Genomic DNA, 11630 nt, shown 5'->3' on the forward strand with positions numbered 1-11630 from the left:
TTGGATTTTTGATGCCGGTATTGCACCACTGTCCCCTTTTTACTCGGATGAATTTCATAATTACTTTTGAAATATACCCAAGTCTTGCACTTGATGCATTCGATTACTCATTTCACTTTCGAATAATACGGATGGCATTGGATAAAAAAACTGACGAATATTATCAATTTTTAAAGCCTCTAAAACTTTCCAACGTTACTAACTTCTTAGAATTTTGAGTATAATACTTGACGTAACGTCGCGTCAAAAGCAGTGCGATAACATTTTTTTGTCAACTGCTGTTTTATTGCTCCTGCGTAAGAAAATTATGAAAGTAACGATCAAGGTGTGCTTTTTTTCATACAATCGTACAATAGCAAATACGACGATGATTTACGTCTCTCGCATGCAAATCACATCAAGCGGAACTGTCGCGCGAATGTTATTACGACGTTTAACGCTCGTGACTTTTCAGCGTACGGTCAACAGCGACGATTGTTTATACTATAATAGCGGAGTAAGCACTAACTGAATTTTTTTATCGAGGGTAATAAAAAACATGTGTTACGAGCATCTTTCAGCTCGATAACCGCGATACAAAAGATGATAAGATGATCCACAGAAATTGAGTGGATTCGTTTTGATAAATAGTGCCATAAACCATGCAGAAATTTGAGCTATGTGGCACTACGCAAAGAACTCCCACTCGTTGAGACAAAAAAATATGTATTTTGTTGAGCATTGCTCACATGGTAAGCGATATTGTGCGAAAGAAAGCTCGGTGAGGCGATCCATTGACAAAGAGTTACCCTCGAAAAAACTACATCGAGCCATTCAGGTCGAAGAACAATGCCTTTAAGCTTGCAAGAGCCAAAGAAGCGGATCATCTTATAGCGTGTGCACACACATACACAAAGTATATTGGTATCATACATACTCATATGTATAGTGGCACATAATGCGATATGCATGTACTCGTGTGCACAGACAAGCGAAAAAGAAGGGATTCGATGCCTTGGCGCAAGAGACTCCAGTCAAAATGTGGGCTCGACTTACGTTCTCTACTCTGCGAGCGTGAATTTCATATGTATCCGCATATGTATCGGAAGAATACCCGCATGACACGTGGAAAAACGAGTTTCTATATACGCGTATATATCGATCGATGCATCTGCAATCTTAGAACTGTCGCGCTGCAACTGCACGAACTGCCACACGTATAGTACGTGTGTATCTATTACGAGTGCAAGGTACGATGACGCGCGCGCGCGAAACCATAAATTTTGTCCTCCCTGGAGGCCCTCGACTCTCTTCCGTTGTCGAAATCACGCGGCAATTGTCGAATTTAAAAATATCCGCAATAATGATAATAATAGTAATAATGTGCTGGAAAATGCATCTTGTACTACGTCGTGCCTGGCTTATTCGCGAGAGAGTACCGTCGATCGTTTAATGCGCGGCTAATCGACGACGCTCTCTCGGTCCGTACGATATACCCGCCTACGTGTAATATTATCGTGAGCTCGCGTGCACGATCGCGCATGCCACGCTTATTATTATACACCCCGTACGACTACTACTATTCGGCGCGAGGGCCGATCTAAAGTATAACGTTATATATTACATCGCGGTACGAGATGGTATCGCGCCCGCGCACTCACCGTCAGAGAGTTCCGACTTTGATGGAGAGATTTGATGAGACGCGTTGCATGTATATAATATGTACGCACACGGCCAAGCAGCATCAGCAGCAGCGCGTCTGAGATGCGCTTCTCTCCCGGTCGTTTCCTATTATAGAGAGATCTTATCCGACAGAGAGAGAGAGAGAGAGAGAGAGAGAGCTGCTGCGAGCTACGCTCAAATGGATGCGTGGGTGGTATGCGAATCAGTACACGCTTTTCCGATTATCCTCCATTGCAGTCTAGCAGGCATGTGTGTTGCAGATCTCTTGAGTATATGCGCGTGTGTGTGTATCTGTGAAGCCATGTTAAAATGGCTTATCTTGTTTATAACCGAGCGGCTGTATATAGCTGATGATTATATACGTCGCCGTAATACCAAGTGCTGCGCGGCTCGAGTCGTGAAAATCACAGCCAACTGCATCTCTCTGCGAGGGATAATACTCGAAGTGATACATTCGTTGGGATGATATTATTGTAATACGTGTTTTTTGAATCCATGACTCAAGGTAATTCAATGTACAGGATAAAAATGTTTCAGTAACTTGAATTATAGGGCTTTTCTAAAGTTTTCGAATTAAATATAAAATCAACTTTGAAAATACTGGTTTCTACAAGTTTCTACGCCTAACGCCAGAAATCGTCATACTTCGCTGTTAAATTTGAAAGCAGTGAAAATGTTATAAACTTATATTGTTAATAAAACATTGTTTACTCAATCACCTGACCGTCAAAGCATTAAACAACAAATATCGCCACCAATTTAAAAATGAAATAGTCTATTAATTACTTACCATTTATTTTACTCGCGTTTATAACTTAATAATCTAAGCCATTACTACTTCTATCAGTAACACGTGATACGATGATAAGTAATGATAATCATTACTTTACCGAGCGAAATGATGATTAAAATTGATGACTTTTAAATGTAATTTTCATCGCACAATATGTTTTTCTACGAATCTCAGCTTTATGTGCGGGAAATAAGCAAAGAAAATCTCACCGAAAACTCGCAGCACGACGCGTCTCTGGCGTATCTGCATGGAATACAAGGCGCGTTTGCACGGTCGCAGCAGAAAATACCACGTCGAGCGAGGAGAATGCACGCACACCCAGAGAAAAGTGGAAAAGCTCGCGCAATTCCGTGCGCGGGTAAATAAAAGCGTCTGGCTTCTTATTGTGCCGCTCTCGCAACCGCGCGAATGTCTGCCTCTGCCGTCTATAAATCAAGTCTCTATGTATCCTTAGGTGAGCGCGCACTAACTTATATGTAGTATGGTATCCTTCCGCCGTGCAATAGGAAATCCTATACACATACGCGCACGTTTGTATTTATCGCGCATACGAGGAGCTTGAAAAACCGCGCCGTGGATGGTCTGTACGGGAGACGAAGCCTCGGCGCAATCTCGAATCCTGCGAGCTGGCGCCCTTGGGCTCTTAACGTTCGCTCGCTTTTAGATGCTACGTACGCCTCTTGGTGAATCAGCTATCCCATATATAGCACGTACTATAATAGATCGAACTGCAAAAGCTCGTTAAAGGTCCCTGTACGCTGGATGCCGGATGGGAGGAATGAATTTTCAGAGCAATCAGTCAAGGCTGACATTATCGCTGCAGCTCGTGCTTAATGATATTATATTTTATGTACGTATATAATGCAATGGTATTATACAGCGAAATATATACATCGGGCTCATAATACGATATCGATATAAACAACGTGTGCGTACACCATTGTCTTTGTGCGGTAAGCTTGATTTGTAAAGTATGACGCTTTTGTCGAAATAATACGATTATAATGGAGAGAGATATTCGTACGATTATTGTATTCACTTTTTCAGAATTATTTTGTGTTATCATAATTGCTTATAATGAAAAATGATCATTAATTTGTACTCTGGTGATTGTTTGTCAACAACACAATCGAAAATATCTGCAATAAGTGAATATTTTACTCATTTAAAGATGTATTACTATACTATCGATCAAATTTTGAATCTTAACTGCACTTATTGACTCGTCTGTCATGAGCCGCACGGCTTCTTCTTCTTCTTCTTCTTCTATTGAGTTCCATTTGCGTACTATACACTGTACACCACCTACGCGCGAGAGCTTTCAAATTTATTAGACACACGATAGACGCGTACTCGTGTTTCGGTGCCGCATAAAGTAAGCTTCTCTCTCTCTCTCGGCTTTCAGTTGTGTCTGCTGCATCTGTATACCGATACACGCCAGGTAAACCGTAAACTGCAGGTCAGCTATCAATTACTCGGGCGCGCGAGTGTTTGTGCACGCGTCAGGCATGACAAAACAAACGTACAGCGTATATAATAATAAATCAGCAATGAAATGCAAACGACCTGTCCTCCCTGTATGTGCAAGTCCTTTGCATATAAAGAGTATACCTATGTGCTATATGGCGTTCCGAGCTTCTGTTCAGTGCGCATATCGTTGCGCCGAGTTGCGACTACTCTATCAACGTATTACTTACGCTGCTGACTTTTCATTGCTGTATAGCAATGACATTCGCACGCTCCTTTTCTATACCTCGCGCGTTGCTCTCGAATTTTATGCGTGTAACGCGTAATACGAGGGCTTGTTTTCTGCTCCTGTAATGCAGAGTATTGTACAGTATGCAATGTACACTAAAAATGTGTAAAAATAGATCGAAAGCCCGTCGATTCGCTACGCTCTTAACAAACTTTACGTTTTCTTCGTGGCTTTGCCGAAGCTCCTTCTACTGGTTTTAACTATTTTACTAATACATACGTGTGCGAGAAGAGCCACGAGAGCAAAGTGACGTGCTCTCTACGCCTAGACGCTCGAATGAAACAGCGATATATCACATTCGCGATGGGATATCCGGCATTATAAAGCGAATCATATCGTGCTTGGAGCTTTTTTGCTTTATATCGCTGCGTCACTCGGGAGCCTTATGTTTTTTTTTCAAGTACCCAGACCATCGAATGTTACTTTTTAGAAAAATAATATCATAGGCGACTTATTTATGTGGTTGTGGGCTAATCGCTGAACGCGACGCCAATATGCTGATCATTGCAAAAGTACGATTTTTTTTACATAAACTGCAACTTTACGATGCTTTTTTAATTTTTTCAATGCAAACCAGTTTATTTCACATAACTAAAAATTGCTTTGGCTTGTTTATTATGTGAATAAAAATGATGAAAAAATTGTTGTCAAAGTGTAAAGTTCATAGGTAAAAAAGTCACGTTTGCTTCGTATGAATCATTCGCGGTTTTCCCCCTTCATCACTCATACAAAAAAAGTTCATCGCGTATAAGAAACGTACAGAAAACGAGTAATCGAGTACAAGAGAGCTTACTCCGCCGTCGATTCGTAAGTGTAATCATTGCTTGCACGGTGAAACAAAGCCGTATACGTCATTGTGGGGAAAAAAGAAAGAAAACGCATAAAAAAACACAATATTCGAAGTATTAGAAGCACGAAGGCTCGTGCGTAGTACAGATATGGAAAAGGGTACTTTTTACTCCTTGTACTTTATAGCTACAAGTATACGTGCGTACACGCGTGCATGCTGCATAGGTCTCGAACATAGGCATGTGTAATATGCCGAAAGAGCAAAGCTGCGAAATGTGTGCGCGAAACGTGCGCACCGCTGCCGCTGCTTCTACTACTACTACTACTACTACGGCTGCTGCTGCGGCTGTCTTCTGCCCCCACTCGGCGCGGACGTCCGCAGCTGCGCCAGGCGTGGTCGTGCGGCTGTGTCGGCTCGAGTGCGCTGCGCTGCTGCTGCCTATCCTCTGCTCGTGCGTTGTATATACTGCAGCTCCGGCTCGTTCGCAATAGCGCGAGCTTCTCCAGTGAGCAGCCAGCCACCACTGCCGTCGAGCACGTCATTTTCGCGCACCGCGCACTACTCCGACGTTCGCGCTATATAGCAACCCCCCTTTGCCTATCTATCATACACGCCGCACGCTTTTTAACCCTTGTATACGTCGGCCGCAGTGTTGATAATTTTGCCGGAGCTCCGAACTCGACTCCTCGACACGGTAACTCCTGTCGTGTCTTGCGTAGGTGTGCCTCTCATAGTGATTCTATAAATACAATCGGCCGTGTGCAGCTTTTCAGCTGGCGCTGCGCGTGCTGTGCATCACACACACACGGCAAGATCAAGGTCGTCGTGCTCCGCTGCCGCATTGAGAGAGAGAGAGCGCAGAGAAGCTGGGGGCATGTGCGCCAAGAAGGAGCAGCAGCATAGCACAGTAGTAGTGCCCAAGTAGTATGAACTGCAGCCGGCTTTTACTCGACTCACGCTCGTACCGGCTCGATAGTGCCAGCATAATATTGTCGTCTACGAGGCGTCATTGCTATTACTACTACTGATATTAGGGGGGGCTAACGCCACCGCCGCCGCTGACTCCTCCACCTCCACGCGCCGTTCGTCGTGTTTTCGACGCTGTTCGTTGCACGCGCCTGCCTCTCTCTCTCTATAAGAGAATAGATATCGCTTTACAAAATAGCTATATATAGTTGTGACGAGCGAGTGAACTAAACAACACACATATTATATCTTATAAAATAAAGCGGACGTAACGTAATCAGTGAAGTATATACGGTGACTCCGAACGCGAACTCCATTGTGCCTCGCGAGCTCCGAAAAAGAGACGTCGTACAGTGTCGTGTGTAGTATCGTCGTACCCGCGCATACACACACACACATATACATTCGTATATATCATCATATATATAATCCGTTTTGTGGCCGCCGTCTGTGCGTCTGTGCGTGACAAAGGGCGCGCGCGAATACATACATACGCACGCACACAAGAGAGACTTGGTCAGTGCTCATATATTCACCGACACACGTACTGGAATTATACATATATACGGAGCGCGCCCATATACGCACACAAGGAGCAGAGCTCCATATAAGCATCAGCAGCAGTCTTGACTCACGCAAACTACTTACGTTACTACTACTATCCGCGCGCTCTTCGTCGTGCGTGCGCGTTGTTATTCCGCGGCAGTCTCTCTCTCTCGCTCTGTCGAGTGCGCGCGTGAGTAGTGTTCAGTCTTCGCCCGCCGCGGACAAGAAGAGGAAGTGTGTTGTGTGCCCCGCTGCTGCACGCGTATATGTGTGTCTGTGCTTCTCGTCGTCGTCGTGTGTTGTGCGCGCAGCGGACTCTCAACAAACTCAAGCCGGCTTTTTACATATAAATACTGCACGCGCCTACACTGAAGATCGGATAGGTCGCCCGATCAATAAATAAACGTGTGCACGCAGTGGAGACGCTTTTCAAAAGACGTTCACAGCCTGCCCTTTGATATACTATACAAGGTAGAGATCGAGACTCGAAGCCAGGTATAATGAGCGTCATTTACGCCGCTCATTGTTCCTCATTATTATTATTATTGTTGTTTTGGCCTCGCCTAACCTCTTATCTCTCTCTCTTTCTCTTTTTTTGCGCGCTTGTGCCGTATTCGTGTGCGTCGATCGTATACGAATCGTACGAAATGAAAAAAAATGATGAGATACGCACAAGCGCATCCGAAAAAAGAGCCAGAGAGAGAGATAAAGAAATATGTGAAAAGAGAAAAAGAGAGAATAGTAAATAATCACGATCAAAATTGAGCTTAATTGTCTCGTATGCACTTATACATATTTACCTTCGCTCGGATATATAAGCACTGCATCCTGACGCATGTATAATGAGCAAATGCTGCTGCTGATGCCGATGCTGTTGTTGTTATACCGTTGCCGCTTGTTTAGCAAGTGCCACAAGTATCGCGCACGAGCAGAGCAATGCTTTATAAGCCGATGCAGCAATTGACGCGTCGTACGCGTTGAATTGTTGTTGTTGTTATTTTGCTCGCTCATCGTGCCAAAGAGACAATAAGCTCGATAGATAAGTGCAGCAGCATCACCACTACTTCAGGCTCTGCTGCTGCTGCCCGCTCCGGCCGACTGTTTGATAAATATAACCTCCAAAATGTCTCTCTATGCATGCTATATATTGCAAGAGAGACCGTGAAACGCCTCGCGTCAGTTCAGCTTTTTTTTTTGCCTTCTTCCAGCTGCTGTTGCTGCTGCTGCTACACGTCTTCGTCACGTGTGTAATTATAGTGTGGTTATATTTATACATCTGTCGCGCTTTTTGATCGAAACTCTCTCATTCCCTCTTGAGAGCCTCTCTTTTTCTCTTTTATGTAGTTATATATCGTCGAGTTCTGTGCGATGTAATATGTTTAAAAACTTTTGATCGTTGACGCGATGACAACGACGACGATGACGACGATGCTGCGTTGAGAAATTGAAATTCGAGCTTCACGGAGTACTTGATTTTTTTATTTTATTTTTTATATACCATACAGAGCAATAATCGTGACACACCGATGCTTCGCTCATTCACACAAGATAAAATTCCATTGGCATCTTATGTGATTTGGACGTTTCATCCGATACACGATACACAAATTTGTATTTATCCATGTAAGTGTAGTAGACGTTTATCCGCCATGCAAACGAAATAATCGATTACCCGTTGTTCAATCTTCTCCCTTTTTTTTCAGTCGAGCTGCAACTGCTCTCTCTCTCTCTCTCTCTCTCTCTCTCTCTCTCTCTCTCTCTCGGCTGCGTTAACGAGAAGCGATGCTCTCGTTTCGCGTCTCTGTATACGTAGTTTCTACGGACTGAGAAATTGATTATTCGTATTTTTTTCTCTCCCTCGTCCTTATCAGTTGGACGTAGTATAGTAAAATCTCTTTCTCGCTTACGAATATACGTATTTTATCATTTGCTTTGTAGCCGTTATACGACGCGACCTGAAGACAATCTTTTCTTGTATTTCGTAAATTGAGATTGTCGAGCTTTGGCGCTGCTGCCCTCGCGCACAAATCTTCACTTATACTCTCTTCTCGAGCTCTTCTTTCTCGCTACGTTCCGAAATAAAAGAAGAAAAAATGCCTCAATTAAAACTTATTATGCTCGATTGTTTTTTCGTGCCTTATTCTTCTGCTGCTTTCTGCACTCGACCCGAGAAGCGAAATTAATTCGGTTACATTAACCGCGAGGGATTTCAACGACGAGTGCTTGATTTTTCGTTCATTCGCGAGCATTTGTTCGATGTAAAAAATGAAAAAGGAAAAAAACCAGAAACCCCTCGTGAATGAAAACTCACGTTTCAATTGAGCTAAAATAATGAAAGAACGCGATTATCCATCGCTCCGTTGTGTTTTCTACTTCTTCTTTTTTCGACTCGGCGCGTCAAGTTCAAATGTCGATTGCGAAATCTCTTTTCGCGTTGATTAGTGCATGTACCAAGTGGTAACTGGTTCGTCAATTTACAGATGGAAGTAGCTCGCCGAGCTGCTACGGGCTTGTTCCAAGAGAGGGAAGTAACGAACGATTCATGGCCTCGTAATGCGGTAGCTCTCACCGCGAGTTTTATCGGATTGCAATTTTCGGCTCATTTATCTTTCCTCGATTGCAAGTGCCTGATTTTAAAATCTCGCGCGAGACTCCTTGAATTGCGTTGGGGTGATCTTCATTTCAGTGTACTAAAACTGAATACCATTTTCGCACTTTATTTCGTTTGTAACTTTGATCAAGAAATTAGCGTGCTATCACAATTACCGAAAAAATCTGTGTCGAAGCAATAGCTTTTTATAGCGTATTGATTATTCCGCTTCTGATGTGTTTATTTATACAAGGAAAGGGTCGATGTATTTTCAATTTGACTTTTCCAGTACTCTTGAAAAGCATATTCTTGACGCTTCGAGAGTTTATATTTGGTTTTCGGATCAGTGTGTCACTATCTCTTTCGTTTAATTGCGCGCTTTCCACTGCAAAAATGACGAAATTGCTTAAACACAGGAATTAGCGATTTCTCAGAAGTATTGCCTCTCATTCAATTGGATTTCGTTCCATCAAGTATCAAGCGCAACGATTGACAGTTGCGCCTGGCGATGGGTTAAAGAACTCGCGAGGCTTATTTTTTGCCTGCGCGCACAATACAACGCTATGCAGTCTGTTCTTTTCTCACTGCTGAATTTTAACGAACGAAAACCTCATTTACGCACATAGCGCGCTGCTCGATTTCACGCTGGATAACAATAAAGCCAAGTATTTTTACTGGCATTTTTGCATTCATTGTCCCCGGCACGTTTGCGATGGTATAGCCAGTGTAGGCTGCTGCTGGTGCTTTTCTTCCTCGCGCTTTTGAAGAATAATTGCGTGGAATCGCTAGCGCGGCGACCTGAATTTCGGCAGAGTGAACATTATTCTTGCAAAGGTATTAAAAAAGTGAAGAACGGAGGCAACTGTTGGCCAACATTTTTTTACTCTCAAATGAAAATGATTTCGTAAAAACTGGCAAAGCTTCTTCATTCGTTTCGAAGGTGTAATATTATGAAAATAAAATTATCGTTGATTCTTCGCTATTAAAGTAGAGAAAAGTCAAAAATCGTCGTTTGACGAGCGCAGCTAACAATTCGTTAGACTGTTTGTGTGTGTGTATAAGAGGTCAATTGCGCAAATTGACATTCCAAGCCAGTAAAGCATCGTAAGCACTAATATTTGTCGTTGCGGTTGTACACATGGTTGTATACATACACACGCGCACGCATATGGCATGGCGCAGACGTGAGCACGAACGTTTACAATTGCTGCATCCACAAACGTGCTGCTGCACACACACATTTTGTTTGAACGCGCTCTCGAATAACAAAAAAAAAAAGAAAAAGAACCAGTTTTCCTTTCGAGGCAGAGCGGCATCATTTTCGCGATTTTCATTCCTTCTTTTACCGAACGACTTATAAAGATAACGATTGACTTCGTAGAAATATTTTATTCCCTTGTGTCGATACAAGTATCGTTGCTGTGCATGTTTCCTCGATGACTTCTTATTTAGAAATCATATAATTTAATGTATCTCTTGGTTCGTCGTTGGCATCAAATTAAATGCCTATCGCAGTAAATGGATTTCGATGGAAAAATAATTTCCTATAATCAATAATTGTGAATCGTCATTCATTAATGCAACCTTGTCTATGAAAAAGTCGTTGCCATTCGCATGGAAAATGTGTACATTTTTTCGTTAAATTTTAAATAACTCAACGATTATTTGTGAAATACTTGCTTATTTATGTTGTCAAATCATAAAGTCTCGAGCAACAACGAATTATGACATTGGCACACATATCAGTGGCATAATCAAAATCGAGCATATCGGCTCGATGATTGCAATTGCTTTGGCTTATAATTGTAATCTTTTGTTTTTCCGGTTCATGCACGCAGCGAGGAAAATTGAGGCCGACGCATGTTTCGCCACACTGCGCATGCATCACATGTAAAACTTATTTATTCAGAGGGTCTTTTGCAGTCGCATAAAGTATGATTGTGCGCCCGCGCGCGCTGGATTTCGCGTATTAACTGCAATATAAAAGAATAACTTCCTGCTTGTCTTTCTGACATCGACGATTGTGCGTGCCTCCGCCGTTATATGCTCGCGCATATACCGTAGGCATATCGAGTTGTAATATCTTCGAGGCTCTTTTTCTTCCTGTCCGTGTGTGTGAGCGTACATGCGAACGTTTGTGCATCTTTCGATTGCCATTCATCATCCGGCGACCGGCGCGCACGTATTATGCACTCGTGTGCACCGAGTTGTTGACTTTTTGCTCGCTCGCCAACTCATATTCTACTATTTACCCGACACGAGTTTATCTTGCTGTCTGCTCTCGTTGGCTTTCTTCTCGTACTAGTCTCGTGCTTTTTCTCTTGTCCGACGTCTCTCTCGTTGGACGCTCGGCGTTCTGTGGAATCAAAACAAGCTGAATTAGCCAGTTGGCTATTTATTTCTTTGGAGGCTCAATATAATATCTCGAACTACTTTGAAACAAATTTAGTCGATTACCATTTATAATCGAAGGATAAATTGAACGATTATTTTTTTTAATTGCTGGCGGTGCCTCGCTAAGATTGTC

At 42.9% G+C, this 11630-nt stretch overlaps 1 protein-coding gene across 4 annotated transcripts in view; it reads left to right on the forward strand.

The window, feature by feature from the left end:
- LOC106648427 (septin-7) overlaps positions 1 to 11630 on the forward strand; it is a 43452-nt gene that overhangs the window by 14037 nt on the left and 17785 nt on the right. The window contains exon 1 of one of the 4 annotated variants that reach the window (XM_014365328.2): positions 5888 to 6984. The exons of 1 other annotated variant lie outside the window; for it this stretch is intronic. The gene's annotated coding sequence lies outside the window, so the exon portion shown is untranslated. Of the gene's footprint in view, positions 1 to 5887; positions 6985 to 11630 lie in introns of those variants that run through there. 2 more of the 4 variants (XR_002763599.1, XM_014365330.2) reach the window with 2 other exon arrangements.

Source organism: Trichogramma pretiosum, unplaced genomic scaffold (assembly GCF_000599845.2).
Source record: "Trichogramma pretiosum strain Unisexual culture from Peru unplaced genomic scaffold, Tpre_2.0 scaffold20, whole genome shotgun sequence".
NCBI classification, from domain to species: Eukaryota; Metazoa; Arthropoda; class Insecta; order Hymenoptera; family Trichogrammatidae; genus Trichogramma; species Trichogramma pretiosum.